The following is a 17275-nucleotide window of genomic DNA, read 5'->3' as shown; positions in this document are numbered from 1 at the left end:
TATTTAGATACTGGCAGGTTGCGTAGACGGGGCAAAACATAAAAGTTGTTGGCTTCTAATTGTGACACTGTTAGTACGATGTATTTACTACATGCCATTCAACGTCCAGTTATTAGTATTACAATATTTATAATCCCAAAACAAGTGAGTAAATGCTTTTGACTTCCCCATTCACGAGATTAATATAAGCTTGTATACCTTGTTTGATCGCATTGTCAGTTTTGCAGCTATTTTGCTGAATAAATTGTAACTTAAACTGTTTATTCCAACAACAGATAAAGTGTTTTGAAGTTTTGGCATGTTTATATGGTGTCATAAGCTATGATCTTTCGTCAAACGTGTTTAGAATTTGTAAGAAATGTAAAAAACACTATTTCAAGACTCACATATATTTTCCTTTTTTATGTTGATTCAGAAAACGCAGCATTCATATTCATATTTATTGTAATGTGAATTTTAAACATGTGTTTTTAACCTCCTCAATTATGTTTTGCCATTTTACGCAATATTTATTCTAACATCAGGTGTAGACCCTTGTCTGTCGGAAACACAACCTTGCATGCGGTTCTCTTTGCCGAACGCAAATTATAATCTCAGAAGGTAACTAAACTGTGATTATGAATGCAGGTTGAGAATGCATTTACAAAACTGATTCACATGTACTCTTAGAACAAACGCATAATTTTTCGTACCTTGACATATGCACCCAAACTTGAGTTGATAACATTAATGTTTGGTTTCACAGTTCAAGCATCGTCTCACAATACGCTTATTTGATTATTCGATTACACTGAATTTAAGTGGAGAAACGTTTTAGCTTAACTTCAAGTCTTGTGTCTCATCGATCCTTCTCACAGCGTCCGTATATGCAGGTTAAGTGTGGAATTAATCCAAATTACACCTGTACTCAGCTTGATTAATTGCCCCTTGTGTAATTGCAAACAAGGAAGTGTTGCGTAATCAATCACCCATTTGCCCTTAATTAGCTGTCCTGAGCTTTTAGTGGTAGTTAAATAGCCTACCGTATCATTGATAACTTATGCATTTGTTGAGGCTAATTAACAAAACAAAATATTGTCTTTTGAACTTCCGTTAACATGTCTGTCCTAAAAATGCTTCCAGAATACATTTGTAAGCCATGATAGTGTCGTGTCCCGCACAAATACGAAATAAAGTTATAACATTTCAAAAAAAGAAACGCATAACCCGTATTTGCTGAGAAAATGTTGTATATTCAAACAAGAATAACTTGGTAGGAAATTAACTTGAGTACATGAAATTTTACATCCGTTTAGGAGAGATAAATGTCTATACAATGATGTCCATAACTTGAGGTAAGGCATTCACAATATTCCTCAAACGTGAATGGAGTATCAATATCTGTTGTGCCCACCACGTGCACGAATAACAGTTCTCACACGCCCTGTCATGGACTGGATGAGACGCTGGACAACGGCCTGGGGAATCCTCCGCCACTCCTCCTGCAGAAATGCAGCTAGTGCCTGGAGAGTTTGGGGTTGATGTTGACGCTGACGGAGGGTGCTCTCTTGGGTTAAGATCTGGGGAACGGGACGGCCAGGGGAGCACGTTGACATTGTTAGCAGCGAGAAAGGTCATTGTGACACGCGCCGTGTGAGGCCGGGCGTTGTCCTGCTGGAAAATCTCACGTTGGATGTCAATGGCTGGCAGGAGGTGTGGTAGCAGGATGGTGTCTCTGTAGCGTACAGCCGTCAGGTTTCCCTGGACGTGGACAAGATCGGTACGATCAGTGTAGGATATTGCCGCCCACATCATCACACTCCCTCCACCAGATCTGTCCACTTGACGCACGCAGTTAGGGGCATAACGTTCATGAACACGTCTGTAGACCCGGTTCCTACTATCACGTCTCTGCAACAGGAATCTGGACTCATCGCTAAACCAAATGCGTCGCCAGTTGCGAAGGTTCCAGGCAGTCACGTTGTTACACCAACGGAGACGATGAGCACGATGGTGACGACGTAGCACGTTCCCGACGCAGGGTCTCCTGGCTCTCGGTCCATGTTCTCTCAGCCTGTTCCGTACAGTCTGGCCTGATATCCTCCTAAGTCCTGGCACCCTGGCTGCAGTGCTCTCACCCGTAGCAGTACGGTCACGCTAATGGAGGACCCGGATGTAGCGATCCTGGGCTGGTGTGGTGACTCTAGGTCTTCCTGTACGGGGACGGTCATTTGTTGTGCCTGTTTGGTTGTAGCGAGCTGCAAGCCGTGATATTGTGCTTTGGCTAACATTCAGACGTCGGGCAACAGAAGATTGGGACTCTCCAGCCTGCAGGCTTCCAATGGCGATGTTCCTTGTGGCAGCATCAAGACGTGGCATGTTCATTTGGCTTGGAAACACCTTCTGAACGAATGCCTACTTCCGAAAGCAAGCTTGCTTTTTATTGCCAAACACTGCATGCTTTTCCTGCCCAATTTCAACGTGCAAGATGCCACTTGTTGCGTTGTGGCGATGTATTTTTTACTCATTCTAAAAAAATCACATCAAAGTCAACATTTTCAAGCAAAATCGATTTGTTGCAAACGGAAGTGTGTCAATTGATGCTCTTACCAATATTGATACATATTTTAACGATAATATGAATACAATAGGTATTATTTTCGTTTTGACATATCAGTAACACCTATGCGTTTTTGTTGTTGTATGGTATACTATTCCATAAAACATACTATCACTGGCCACTAACAAGCACTAGCAGTATTAGAATAACAAAAAATAATTAAATACAGTATGACGTGATGATGTGTAAGCATACAGAAAAATTAGAGAGCCCAACTTACTTTAGTTTCTGTACTGTACTTGGGGTTACCTCCTTTTGCATCCTGCGTATCATTCTACCTGTCGGATCGACTTGACCAAGCTGCAGGTGGTTAAAAATCTTAAACATCACGACTGTAAAACAAAGTTGCTAGAAATATAGAGAACTTTAATTTACGGCGTCTTTTAACCATAATACTGAGTGGTCCAAGTCAGTTTCAGGAGAAATGTGCTTTCACAGCACGAGCTTTGTCGGAAATGGCTGCTCGGAGATGCAGCACATATTCTTCGCGGTATGGCAGATTACAACTGTCTCAGATAATCCTGTTTTCGTAAACACACACATAGATAATAGAAGCATTAAGCAGGATTGAGGGAGAAGTTTATCCTGAAATCCAAAGTGTCTCACCAACCATCTCCAAGTGTCCTTTCTCCACCTAAACTATAAAAGTGACGAGGTAGAGCACTGACATCCCACTCGTAAAAAAACAGGTGATGAAGCCGCATGTCATTCTAATACAGGAGACTAAACTCAGTGAAAAAGCCAAATTCACATTACCTGGGTACACCCAATATGGAAAAGACAGAAAAAGACTATGCCTGGCAACAAGGGAGGAGGACTAATCACCCTTGTCCACGACAGCTGTACCTCCATAAATATCGAATCAAACGTAGGAAACCTGGAAACCCAAGTAATCTCCCTAACACTGGCAAATGGCAATGAATTACGCATAGCTTACATATATCACAGGGTTACCCATGAAACGAACATGGAAGAGCTAACAAGACTAGCTCAAATAGTAGGCAAAAATGGGATAATCCTTGGTGACTTTAATGCCCACATCCCTCTTTGGGGAGACAGGAATGATTCATGCAAATACGGCAAAATGGTAGAGAAATGGGTTGAGAACGACAATCTCATAACTCTGAACAAGGGCAGTCACACACGTTATAACCAATTCAGGAAGGAATGTATATCATTCAAGTCCTCAGAAATTGCCTCGGATAATCCTGATCTTTTTTGCCAAACTCTCACTTCAACAATTATTGCCGCAGCTGAAAAATCAATCCTGGCAAAACAAAACTGGCAAAACTCCGGTACCATGGTGGAACAGGGAAATAGCAAAAGCTAGGAGACTGAGAAAGAAAGCCCGAAATAGGTCAAAAAGGGATAAATCAGCCTTCGCCCAAGTCCGAGCAGCCAGGACAAAAGTAAGACAACTCATAGACGATTGGCAGACCTGCAAATCTCTTAATGAGAAAACAAATGCTAAAACAGTCTGGAGCAAAATACACGCAATCAGGGGTAAGCGTAAACCCACACAAATTCCCAGGTTAGCCAACGCCCATACAGTCAAAGAAAAGGCCAACATTCTAGCTGAGCACTTCTCATCTGTCAGCAGCAACACGAATTGCAGCAAAGAATTCAAACAGGAAAAAATGCTTATGCTTAAGATCTCAAAACGGCCACAAAGCAAGCATCTGGTATACAATATACCATTTACTGCGACAGAGTTTGATGATACAATACAACATAGAAAAGGCACAGCACCTGGTCTTGACACAACCAGCTACGAGATATTGAAAAACCTACCTGATCAAACCAAAGGCTTACTCACTGAGTTTGTATAACACGATATGGTCCAAAGGAGAAGTCCCAAAAGCATAGAAACATGCTGCAGTTATCCTGCTGCTAAAGCAAGGGAAAGACGAAGCCCTACCAAACTCTTATCGACCGATCTCACTCACCTCAAACATGTGCAAAGCCATGGAAGCCAAGTTACGAAAAGGCTCATGCATCACTCGTGTCTAGATCATATTCTAAGATTGGAAAATGAAATAAAAAAGCTCAATTAAACAGACAATACCTAGCCGCAGTATTTCTGGACTTCAGCAAAGCCTTCGACATGGTATGGCACGACGGACTCCTCTCAAAACTAGCACAAAATCGAGTAGAAGGGAACATGGCAAACTTCATAGACAGCTTCCTGCAAGACAGATCGCTATCAGATAAAATAGGGAACAATCGATCTGATCCTATGGCACTGGACAATGGCACGCCACAAGGCAGCATTATAAGCCCAACCCTGTTAAATATCATGATCAATGACCTTTTTGACCATGTCATCTCTCCTACCAAAACGTCTAAATTCGCTGATGACGGAGCAATATGGGTAAAGCACAGAGATATTTCACAAATCAGAAAAAAACTCCAGTCAGCCCTGGACGGAGTAGATCAATGGTACAATAATAAATGGGGATTCACCCTTTCAAGGGAAAAAAACTGTTGGAGTTCTATTCAAACGCCGGGGAGAAGATGCTATGATACCCCATGTCTCCATAAAAGGCAAACCAATCAAATTCGAAAAATCAGCAATATTTCTTGGGGTGATCCTTGATCAACACCGCACTTGGCGCAAACATATAGAATATGTGGAAAACAGATGTCAAAAACATCTGAACGTATTACAGAATTTCAGGCACATCTTGGGGCACATCGAGGGACACTCAGCTGGACCTCTACAACAAATCTCTTATCAGATCAAAAATTGACTATGGTTGTGAGGCCTTTTATTCAGCATCAAATACTGTCTTGAGGCGCCTAAACAGAATACAATACAAAGCCCTAATGCTGGTCACAGGCGCAGCAACAGGCACCTCACTAGAAGCACTACAAGTAGAAACGGAAGAACTCCCATTGAAACTAAGAAGAGAGCAGGCAATATCATCGTTCTGGGGACGAACATCAAACGCTTTTGTTAAAAAAATATGGCAAGACAAAAACACTCGAGATGAAGCCCAAGCTCGAAAAAATCCCTCACTAAAGCCATCTGGGATATTAGTACGTGAACTCATTCGAAGTAACAATTGTGATGACATTCAGCCTCCAGAAAATCACTACAAAGGGTTACACCCCCCCCTGGACCTTAAAAACTCCCAAAGTTGACACTGCTTTAACATCAGAAGTCACTAAAAAACAACACCCCAACCCTACCACGATCACTAGCTATCACTAAAATTCAAACTAACTGGGACGGCTGGGCCCATATATACATTTATGGATCCAAGAATCCTATCAACAACAGTGCATGTTACGGGATTCATATCCACAGCTCCAAACCCCAAGCACATTCAGTTCAGTCAGTATTCACGGCTGAATTGGAGGCAATTCATCATGCACTCATACCGGAACTTCCTGAAGCAAAGATAGTCGTCCTATAAGACTCACTAAGTGCACTTCAAGCCATCAGTGGCAGAAACTCAAACTCCAGGCCAAACACAGTCAACAATATTCTATACGAATATCCAAAGCTATCGGACCAAGGGCAACAGGTGGAGCTGTGTTGGATCCCCTGTCACACAGATATTAATGGAAATGAAAAAGCAGATTCACTGGCGAAACTAGCTCTAGACAAAGCGGATACACAGCCTATTCCCTTTAGTAAACTAGAGATAAAAATCAAAATCAAAGCCTCCATAGCAGAAAGATGGCAAGCCCAATGGGACACAAGTAAGATTTGCAGATGGCTATACAAAATTTAACCCAAGGTCCAACAAATGCCAAACTCATATTCAAATGAAAGGAAAATTGAAATTGCTATCTCACACCTCAGACTCGGTCACAAAAAGCACTATGACAAGGTTTGTTCATCTTGCTATCAGGCTGAAACCATTGCTCACGTGTTACTAGAATGCCAAGACCATGCCCCAGCCCGGGCTAGGTTAAAACAAGAATTGCAGTTAGATCCGCTATCTGTCATAGATCTCCTAAGGCCAATAGATGCAATAACGAAGGCCAAACTAACTCTAATTCTGAGAGATGGACAGCTACTCGAACGTATATAAACAGAGCAGCCAAGGATAAAAATGAAATCATATTAATATAAGAAAATAGAAATCATATCAATACAAAAACAGAAATTATGTGAATACCAAACTCACAATAGATATGTGTACCCTAATCACACACAGGAGTCCCAAAGAGGGACAGGTCAGCCGAAATTGCTTAGGCAGAAGGCGACCTCTTAAACACTTAATGCAACAACAACAACAACAACAACAACAACAACAACTATATCCCATTCCAAATATCACGATCTGACAATGACTGCAGTACTTGTTGGCGACTCTTTGGTCAAATATCTTAGACTGCACACGGAGAAAGACGGCATTGTGACGAGATCTCTGTCAGGAGCCTTTGCTGACGTTCCCGATCTCCCTTGGGACATTGAGAGGTTTAAGGAAGGAGACGTCTTCATATCATATCTTTTAACAGTTAAAGGAAGTAGTATTTTGCACATTATGAGGACTCTTCCATTGTTTTCAGTTCGTCATTGTCCATGTTGGGATCAATGACCTGTCTTACATACCCCGGACGCCGAGACAAGTCTTGGACGACTTCACTCAACTGCTCGGCTTTTTAAGGGAACGGAACCCAAGGTATTTCATATCCTCTTCTGTCATACACAATCCAATATTTGCATGTAAATTACCGACTCTTAAGCTGACTTCTCAATACACCACCACACATAGTCCATAACGTCAGAGGGGCGGTCGGGTCTCCTAGTGGTTAAAGCATTCGCTCCTCACGCCGAAGACCCGGGTTCGATTCCAGACATGGGTACAATGTGTGAATCCCATTTCTGGTGTCCCCCGCCGTGATTTTGCTGGAATATTGCTGACAACATAGTATAATACGTTCGTCCGATTTGTTTGACTTGACCGCCGCGCCGGTAAAAGTACTGTTTTGGGGAAAAATAACGTCTAAGATATTTATACTGAGCTGTGCTATTCCTTTCCGGAGTCACCCCGAGGGATCAGAACCTGTGGCGCCAGGGCCAGGGCATTTCAAACCACAATGTCCTGAACCAGAAGGCCTATGCCCTAAAGGTCTAAAACAGCTTTGTGAAGCGGATCGACTCACGTATGTTGGACACCCTGACTTCATAGTATTTTTCTTTCCAATATTTTGAATATTTACTGTATTAATGCACCACAAGGTCATGGAGTGGCCATAAAATTTCCGAGTTCTGTGATTGGATTCGAACCATGCACCTTCCAGCCCGAACTCGGACGCTTTGTCCTCATGACCAAAGAGGTAAACCTGACAAGGCAAGGATGTCTGCGGGATAACTCCACACCCTGCTGCAGCCATAACACCCATTCTCTTGTCACTGCAGAACTTACTCATCTATCATCTACTTGTTTATCAACTTTTGGGACATACATTTAGTATAATACTTACACTGGTACCTAATCCGTTTTCGTAAAATAGTAACAACAACATGGCATCAATACATTGTAAAATTTTATTTTTTAAGTTATCATCCGTTCTCTTGTTTTCACAGGTTCAGTCTACACCCGGAAGAACGCCTATTCGCAAATTCAAGTACGTCCCACCTTCAAACGCATTTAACATATATTTTGCCTTAGGTATATTTCCTTTTCATATCAAACTCAATCTGAACATGAATAGTTCCGTCCATGATGACAACGCCGTCTAGAATAATATAATTATACTGTATACAGTGTACAAGAACTTGCCTATCACCTGCAACCCTTTGTCCTTGGCATCACCACCTATCAACATCTCCGAATAGTATTGGCATTAGATAGCATAATAAATGACCTTAAAAATCATGACTGACAAGAAACCGGCTACACCTATCATTCTTGGATATGACACCACCTTTAATTCAGGAGATTTCTATGTAACCACAATCCTCTACCACCACTGTAATTTTAAGAAAGACCCAGCTACTCCTTTGGCATTTCTTATTCACGAACGTAAATTTACGAAGGTTCATCAATATTTCTTAGATACACTCTGAGATAAACTGCCCATCCTTGATTCCAGCCGTGTACTATTTGTAGCCGACAGAGAGAAAGGCATCGGTAGAGCTATACAGAAAGAGCTGCCAAAGGCTAGGATAGCATACTTATGGAATCATATAAAACAGGACCTTCGCTACTGGCTGCGGAAGCAAAAGGCCAGTAGTGACCATCTATACGAATCATTTGGAGAGCCTTCTAAGGGCGAAAGATCATGATGATTTCAACCTTAAGTATAAAGAATTTACATCTGTCTGGACTCAAACCATTAAACAATACTTTGATCAAAATATGAAAGAGGATATTTTCAACAGCGTTGCTCAATTCGTCCTGACCTGGTATCACAAACAACAGTTCCAAATCCCTTAACTACCTCCTTAAAACATATGTGATTTTAAAGAACACAGACATGATCAAGTACTGTTAGCCCTCTTCCATCTAAAAAACTATTTCTACCTCGAAATCCAACGTGGTCAGGCGGGTGTAGGCGACCCCCAACTAAAATTCTACCTGTTAGCTTTCGCACAGGAACCTTCAGATATAATTGTACCACAAGCTGCTATGCACCCCGACAAGATCATAGAAGCAATCAAAACCTCTGGTAGCATTGATAGACCTAACCAGGAAAAGCACCATGGGTCAGAACAGGTGCCTCACAACACGACAGCTACCACTGAGGGTGCAGCCAAGCAACAGTCCACCCAGGCACACCGACTATCACAAATACACTTAGCCCGGACCTTGTACCAGTCTGGTGGTGTAACTCATGTACCAGGCAGGGCATGTTTTGAGGTAGTTGGAAGCAAAGGGTCTTCCATATGCTGTTCGCTGTATCCAAAAGAGTCCTGTCAGTGCCCATCAATGGCAGTCTGTTACAATATCATGGCTGCAAAATTATCAGTAGGTCAGCAAATAGATCAGGAATAAAATTAATCTAATAATTTTAATGAAGAATAGCCACGCGCGTCAGGATAAGAAATCTGGTAGGAAGACACCGCGTAAATTAGATGTAGACCAGTGTGATGTTGAGCCGGCCCCAAACTTCAGCAAACAGTCCACCTTCCTCCCCATTTAATAGTTAAAACGTCAACCAAAAGTCCGATCTTTTCATCGCGTGGAAGACATCTCCAGAGGTTCCAGATGGTGTTCGTGAACTGTGTCTCTCCAGTGAAAGGTATGTTTTCTATTTTAATCTCGTTTATGAATAACAACGTAGAAGCGATTCATTTGGAGCACACTGTAGTTCACGATTTGTCGGTTGGTGATGATTTATGTGAAGTTAATTACTTTTTCAGAGATCTCTGTCGAACACCATCCCCCACAGTCGAACCCATCATTGCCCATGAGCAAGGAACAGCCTTGCGAGGCACGACTGTCGCCTGGCCCGCATAAATCAAGCATCAATACATCTTTGTTCCGGTGACAAAGACGACCTTCTATCGGGTGCTTGGCTAAGCTCTCGTCACATGGAAGCTGTTAATATTCTCTTAAAGAAACAGTTTCCCAACGTCTTCAGTTTGCAATTAACAGAGCTTGTCCCAAACCGTAATAAACAGAAGCTGTGGATTATCCCATCCTCGATAAAGAAAGTCCCTGAAATTCCGTCAGTTCAAATTCACCATAAAGCTAGTTCCCATTGGGTTGTATCATTGCGTAGGGGCGACAATTTAGACGCCTTGATTTACCTTCTTGACAGTCTTCAGTGCACCCCAACCGAGAGTTTAGAAATCCACTTGGCTCAAATATCAAGAAAGTAAATCAAGAACGAAATCTTCACGTTAGAATGCCTGATAACATGCGCCAGAACAATGGCAGTGATTGTGGTGTGTTTGCGACAACATGCACATGCGACCCGTTTCCCAAAGGCACCATACAATCTCCCCACGAGACGATTGCCAAGGTAAGTTTTCAAAAGTCGGCAATACTGACAATACTTTATGTATACTATAAGTGACCACAGATCGCCTGGTTTAAAGCTACTACATATAGACGTAAAACAGTACAATTATAAATATAAAAGTAAATTCCATTCACTTTCAGGTCTATTCATATACAGTTGTACTGTAACTGCAGTCTTCCAGCAGCCTTCGACACAAACTTCATTAAATGCTCCGTTTGCCGCGAGGGGTTCCATTACCGTTGTGTTGGACATGGTGACATGGCGGTAGAACGAACGGGTGTGTTCTGTTTGCAAGGGGTAAGTAGTTTCTAAATGTTCCTGACATATGTCATTCATATGACATGGACAGGTGCAACCGAAAGCAACCCGTGATGGTACCAAAAGAACAACCAAATTATTTGCCAGTTGTCTAGTTAACAAAAATAGAAATATTGTCACTGTTCTTTTATTAATTTTTCAGTGCTTTTCTTTCCCAATTTCATGTTTCTCTCCAGCAAATTCTACCAAACGATAAATGGATACTACGAGCCAATGCCAAAATTAGCAGAATTCAGCACTATAGTCACAATCAGATCATCCATAACATGGGCCCTAGTTACAATCATATCTCATCGATCTGTTCGAGTCAGAGGAATGTTTATGATGATTCTACTGGATCAAATATCAATATGCGTCTCCTCAATTTGGTAACTTATTTGCTAACATGTATTCAAAGCTGGAGTCATGTGGTGTGTGCCGGTTTATAAGACATTATGCAATAATAATGGTATTGATGATAGGCTCCATTGCAACTGTCATATCTGTGTATGAAGTTTTGTATTATTCATTATGTCACATGTAATAATGTTATTACTGTTTTCCCAGGACTCAGCAAATCAAATTTTACAACTTCACAGCACCATTTCCGGATTATCTTGGTACTTAATCTATACACCTTGATAGTCAGTATATTTAGTTTTTTTCATCTTTGATTCTTTTTTATGAATGAACTGATACTAATAACTGGTTTACGTTTTGCACATCAGTTAGTGACACTTTTGGGTAACATATTACTATATACTCCCTCTCAGTAGCAGCTTTGTTACCTAGTCTTTCGGATGAGACGTGAAACCGAGGTCCAAGACCGCTGTTAGCTCCAGAGCCTACATCCTATTGACGCTACCCCCGTTCTTTAGTTAAAACGAGTTTCATGTAATTCTCTAATAAATGGAAGAAAGAAAGATTAATAGGTAGGAGAAATAAATCGTACCATAATTCGGGTGTAAAGTGGGGTCATGGGAAAACACACCAACACTTCCTTATGTTTGGAACTGTTCACTGATTACTTATTAAAAAATAACATTCGATGAATAGCAATTTGATATTATCCTATGCTTGTGATTTTCTGGAACATGCAAATTGTAATTTGTCCGATACCTTATTTTGTCCTTGGAGAACCGTATTAAATGGTACCCTAGTAAGAACTTTTCTTGTGGCTCTGGGGCTTGCAGTATTACACTTTTTGGGCCAGCATTCCTTGTGCCTCCTCGTGGCCTGGCCTGGTAACTATTCCGTCATGTACTTCAGGTCGAATATAATGTGTGTATGATCCTTCAAAAAACAAACACACGACGGAAGAGGCAAAAGCAAGGGATTTTCCGACCAAACACATACCATGAAAGGACTTAACTTTGACGAGTATGCTGCACTCAAACATATTTGCGATACATTTGTGAGGTTAAAAGTTGATTTTGACAGCCCGGGCCAAGTCGGACCCAACACAAGCCAAACACTTCTGACTGAGAGAATGTAGAGGGAAAAGGGCTTCACTTTGAGCCCCTTGTTTTCTTTAAGTACTGCGATCCGAGACACTGTAAAGTGGTATATAGATAGATATAACACTAATATATAGATGTAAACACATTTGAAGATAGATCTGTGAGGTTTAAGTTGATTTTGCCAGCCCGGGATTGACATATACTCAACAACAAAAGTTCCTGTGAAACCAATATTTTATGTTTTTTTCAAACAAGTAAAGTTTGGTTTTCAGTATTGTAGTACACGTATGGAATCAAGTCACAAAAACGCAACCGCTACAGAAAAGCATGCATTCCATGCAAAAGTAGACTTTTATGCAAGCCCCATGCATTTCACTACCCAAAAATGGGTATAAAAACATGTGCGTTAGCGGGATTCCATATGCATTGTTTAGCATCGTGCTGACAACCTACAAAAAAAATAAAAAAATTACACAATCATTCAACATTACGAAATGCCACGCCTGTCCGAAAATGAGCGTCTGCGAGCCATTGGTATGCTTGAAGCAGGATCGAGTCGACGTGATGTTGCAAGACAATTTAACGTCCACAGAAACACCATTTGGTGTTTATGGCAACGTTGGCAACAGACGAATGCAGTCAGAGACCATCCTCGGAGTGACAGGCCACGCGTAATCAGTAACCAATAAGACAACTGGATTCGAACAACACACCAACGAAATCGATTCCAGCCAGCAACAGTGACTGCAAGAAGCATCCCTGCACTTCGACGAATAGCTTCACAAACCGTACGTCGTCGCCTCAGATGTGCAGGGGTTGTCGCCAGAAGACCTGCCAGACGTCCCATTTTGACAAGAAACCACCGTGAAGTACGTCTACAGTGGTGCAGACAGCGTCTACGCTGGACGGCCATGCAGTGGGGACAAGTTCTATTCACTGACGAGTCTCGTTTTCACCTCAGCCACAGCGAGGATTCGAGTGTACCGACGTCGAGGTGAACGTTACGTCAATCATTGTGTCATGGAAGAAGATCGGTTCGGGGGCGGCAGCGTTATGGTATGGAGTGGGATTACAGCAAGACAGAGGACCCGTTTGATAGTGGTAGAGGGAAATCTCAATGGACAGCGCTACCGCGACGAGATCGGCCCTTTTGTTCTACCGTTTTTGCGTCGTTATGGCTCAGGCATTACCTTTCAACATGACCAAGCCCGGCCTCATATTGCTCGACTTGTTCAGAATTCTCTTCAACAAAACAACGTGAATGTCATCCCCTGGCCGGCTCGCTCCCCTGATCTCTCACCAATCGAGCACATGTGGGATGAGATGGATCGGCGCCTTCGACGTCAACCACGTGTTCAACAGACACTCCAGGAACTTCGAAACATGCTCCAGCAGATATGGACAGATATCCCAAAAGGACTTTATGCGACGCCTGGTCCATTCCATGAGACGAAGATGTGTTGCTCGCATCGCAACCAGAGGTGGACACACACGCTAAACACATTTGTAAATTGACATTTTGGCATGTTCATGATTTTGTTTTTTTATGAAATCACTCATTTTCTGAAGTCAGTATTTGAACACTTACTGGAGACTTTTATCTGTTGCAAACCGAAATTGTTTCTGATTTGGTAAAAAACATAACTTTGCATTGAATCTTATTCAATGTCACAGGAACTTTTGTTGTTCAGTATAGATTGTCTTTAGAAAATACAGTAAAAGTGCTTGACTTTAACGTACAAGTTTTCTTTAAGTGCGATACACTGTGACATTATAAAGTGGTATATAGGTAGATATAACACTAATCTATAGATGTAAACACATTTGAAGATACATCTGTGTGTTTAAAGTTGAATTTGACATCCCGGGCACAGTCGGACCCAACACAAGCCAAACACTTCTGATAGACAGAATGTTGAGGGAAAAGGGCTTCACTTTGAGCACCGTGTTTTCTACCGCAATATGAGACACTAAAGTTGTATATAGGTAGATATAATACTAGTCTACAGATGTAAAGTATGTGTAGTAATTATAGAAGTGCTTTGACAGTTATTAACACGTGTCGTGTCAGTCCTATGACATTCGCGAATATCGACTTCCAGAAAACATCCTGTGTTGGTTTAACATGAATTAGTAAAGGTTAATTAGGGATGCCAAACACGTTAATTATTGAAAGAAGAGTAGTCAAAACACTGTCATTTCTTGCCCAGGACATCACACCCCTACACCCTAAGGTCGGTGAGACACAGTCAAGGCACTCTGACTTTTCTATGAGGACCTTTCTATGAGGACTCTCGGTATGTAGTCATAATTATCAGTTTATAACATTGCTGAAGATTCATTTTGATTCAAACTCTATTAAATGAGCAAAACTATACTCTGGACAATTGAAATCTGCCTAGATAAGAACGTTTCGTTTTATTGTTCTGCAATCCATTTTTAGTATTACCCGCTGACCCGGCCCGGCCGACTTTTCTTGGCCCGACTTTTAAGCAATCCCGACAAATGAAACTTGAAATTTGTGAAACTTGAAATGGATATGAACTGTGTAATGTCCAAATTGTAATACGTAATGCAAATGTAATGTTGTGTCATATAAAGTGAAATGTATTACATAGATGGAGACATGTAATGTTTGAACCACCGCACCACCGAAGGCCCAAGGACTAACACTCATTTGAAGGACTGGCATGGGTGTATCAGGAAGATCATCGTCAAGGCTCATCCCAACCTTAACGAGATGATCCGATTTCTGACATCCGAACAGAAGACAAATTAGATAAGGATGCTGCAGTATGCTGCAGGACAGAGTCAGCCTCCAAAGAAGAAGAAATACGCAGATCTGCAGAGTCGAATCGGGGATCTGAAGTTCCAACTGACCAGGGGGCATATCTCTGTCCAAGAATATGCTGATGCGGGATTATTTGCATTGAAATTAGTGTAGAGAAATTGAAAGAATTCTACAGTTTCTTAAGTGTAATTATCCATTATTTCTGTTATTAACAATGCATTTTAAATAATTCTTTATTTGTACACCCGCCAGTATCTCTATGACATGTTAACCCACTCTTGTATAGCCGATGTCATTAAACAAAATATTACATGTTCTCTGACGTTATTGTGGAAAAAATATATGCTTAATTCATGATTAATCTCTGTGCCACTTCTTATTTTTAATTTACCCCATCGTTTGTAACAAAACATTGGTCAATGTAACACTGGTCATTTGTTTTTACACCCCTCGCCAGGTCTGCTTTACGGGAATGAACCGTAACCACAACTATTTGGACCTACCTTTATTGTTGTTTTCCACAGCTAGTCGGCGTACATCTGCGTGCACCTACCTTCAGTAGGTTTTGCAAAAACTATCTGGTGTATATATACGTTGACGTACATACATGTATAGTGTTGTTTACCTCAACTGGTTCACGTATACTATAAACATGGGGAAAATGAACAACGTTAGACAAATATTTTATCACATAAAATTCCAGAATTTGAATTAGAATTAGAAATTGTGAAATAAGGGAATATTACAACTAACGACCATGTTCCATTATCTTTAGACTGCCAAGGGTCAACCCGATAACGCATATCGGACAGGACCCTCATCTCTCATGGTGCTGGTCAGATAGAGGTAGGCAAACAAATATAAGACGTTACTATCTTTATCATCCATCCTTATCAAATCACCCGTACCACGTATACAATCGTTGCATACCAGCAACTATTGTTCTAACTAAACTTTGCTCTCACCTTTGTTACCAAAGCCTCGGTCAAACTAAATTACATAATTCAGTCTGGCGCCACTAAAGTTCGCAATAATAATTTTATCGTCAGTTTAATCAGTCAATGAGGTTATGTGCAGTATCTAGAATAGGTATAAATACGGACGACAGACAGTCACAAATCATTCTGTGGCTGTCTAATAAACGGACTTAAACTGTTAATTTACTCAGGTAAGAAACCTTACTATCTGGTACTATGTTAATTCTTGACTATATGCTTTTACCCTTGGCAATACCTGCAGGTTTAATTGGTAACTGAAAATGTAATTCTTGAGTGTATATCTTTGATATTCCCACATACTACTTCTGTGTATAGATTATGCCAATTCTGTTAACTGTATTACGTTAGATACCTTTTGAAATATGTATAACTAGTTGGTATATGGCTACGTGCACCTACGTATACTGTTGTTCGCAATATCTATATGGATTATATCTACATGGACGTACCAGTAGTATTGTCTACCATAACTAGTTCACGTATATATACGTGGGCGTACCAGAAGTATTGTCTGCCATAACTAGTTCACGTAAAGAATATGTGGGCGTACCAGTAGTATTGTCTGCCATAACTAGTTCACGTAAAAATATGTGGGCGTACCAGTAGTATTGTCTACCATAACTAGTTCACGTATATATACGTGGGCGTACCAGAAGTATTGTCTACCATAACTAGTTCACGTATATATACGTGGGCGTACCAGTAGTATTGTCTACGAAAACTAGTTTACGTATATATATGTGGACGTACCAGTGGTATTGTCTACCAAAACTAGTTCACGAAAAAATATGTGGGCGTACCAGTAGTATTGTCTACCAAAACTAGTTCACGTATATATACGTGGGCGTACAGGTAGTATTGTCTACCATAACCAGTTCACGTATATATACGTGGGCGTACCAGTAGTATTGTCTACGAAAACTAGTTTACGTATATATATGTGGACGTACCAGTGGTATTGTCTACCAAAACTAGTTCACGAAAAAATGTGGGCGTACCAGTAGTATTGTCTACCAAAACTACTTCACGTATATATACGTGGGCGTACAGGTAGTATTGTCTACCATAACTAGTTCACGTATATATACGTGGGCGAACCAGTAGTATTGTCTACGAAAACTAGTTCACGTATATAAATGTTGACGTACCAGTAGTATTGTCTACCAAAACTAGTTCACGTATATATATGTGGGCGTACCAG

This window comes from Haliotis rufescens, unplaced genomic scaffold (genome assembly GCF_023055435.1).
Source record: "Haliotis rufescens isolate VD_foot unplaced genomic scaffold, xgHalRufe1.0.p SCAF_12, whole genome shotgun sequence".
NCBI classification, from domain to species: Eukaryota; Metazoa; Mollusca; class Gastropoda; order Lepetellida; family Haliotidae; genus Haliotis; species Haliotis rufescens.
Note: the sequence above shows the minus strand (reverse complement) of the source record.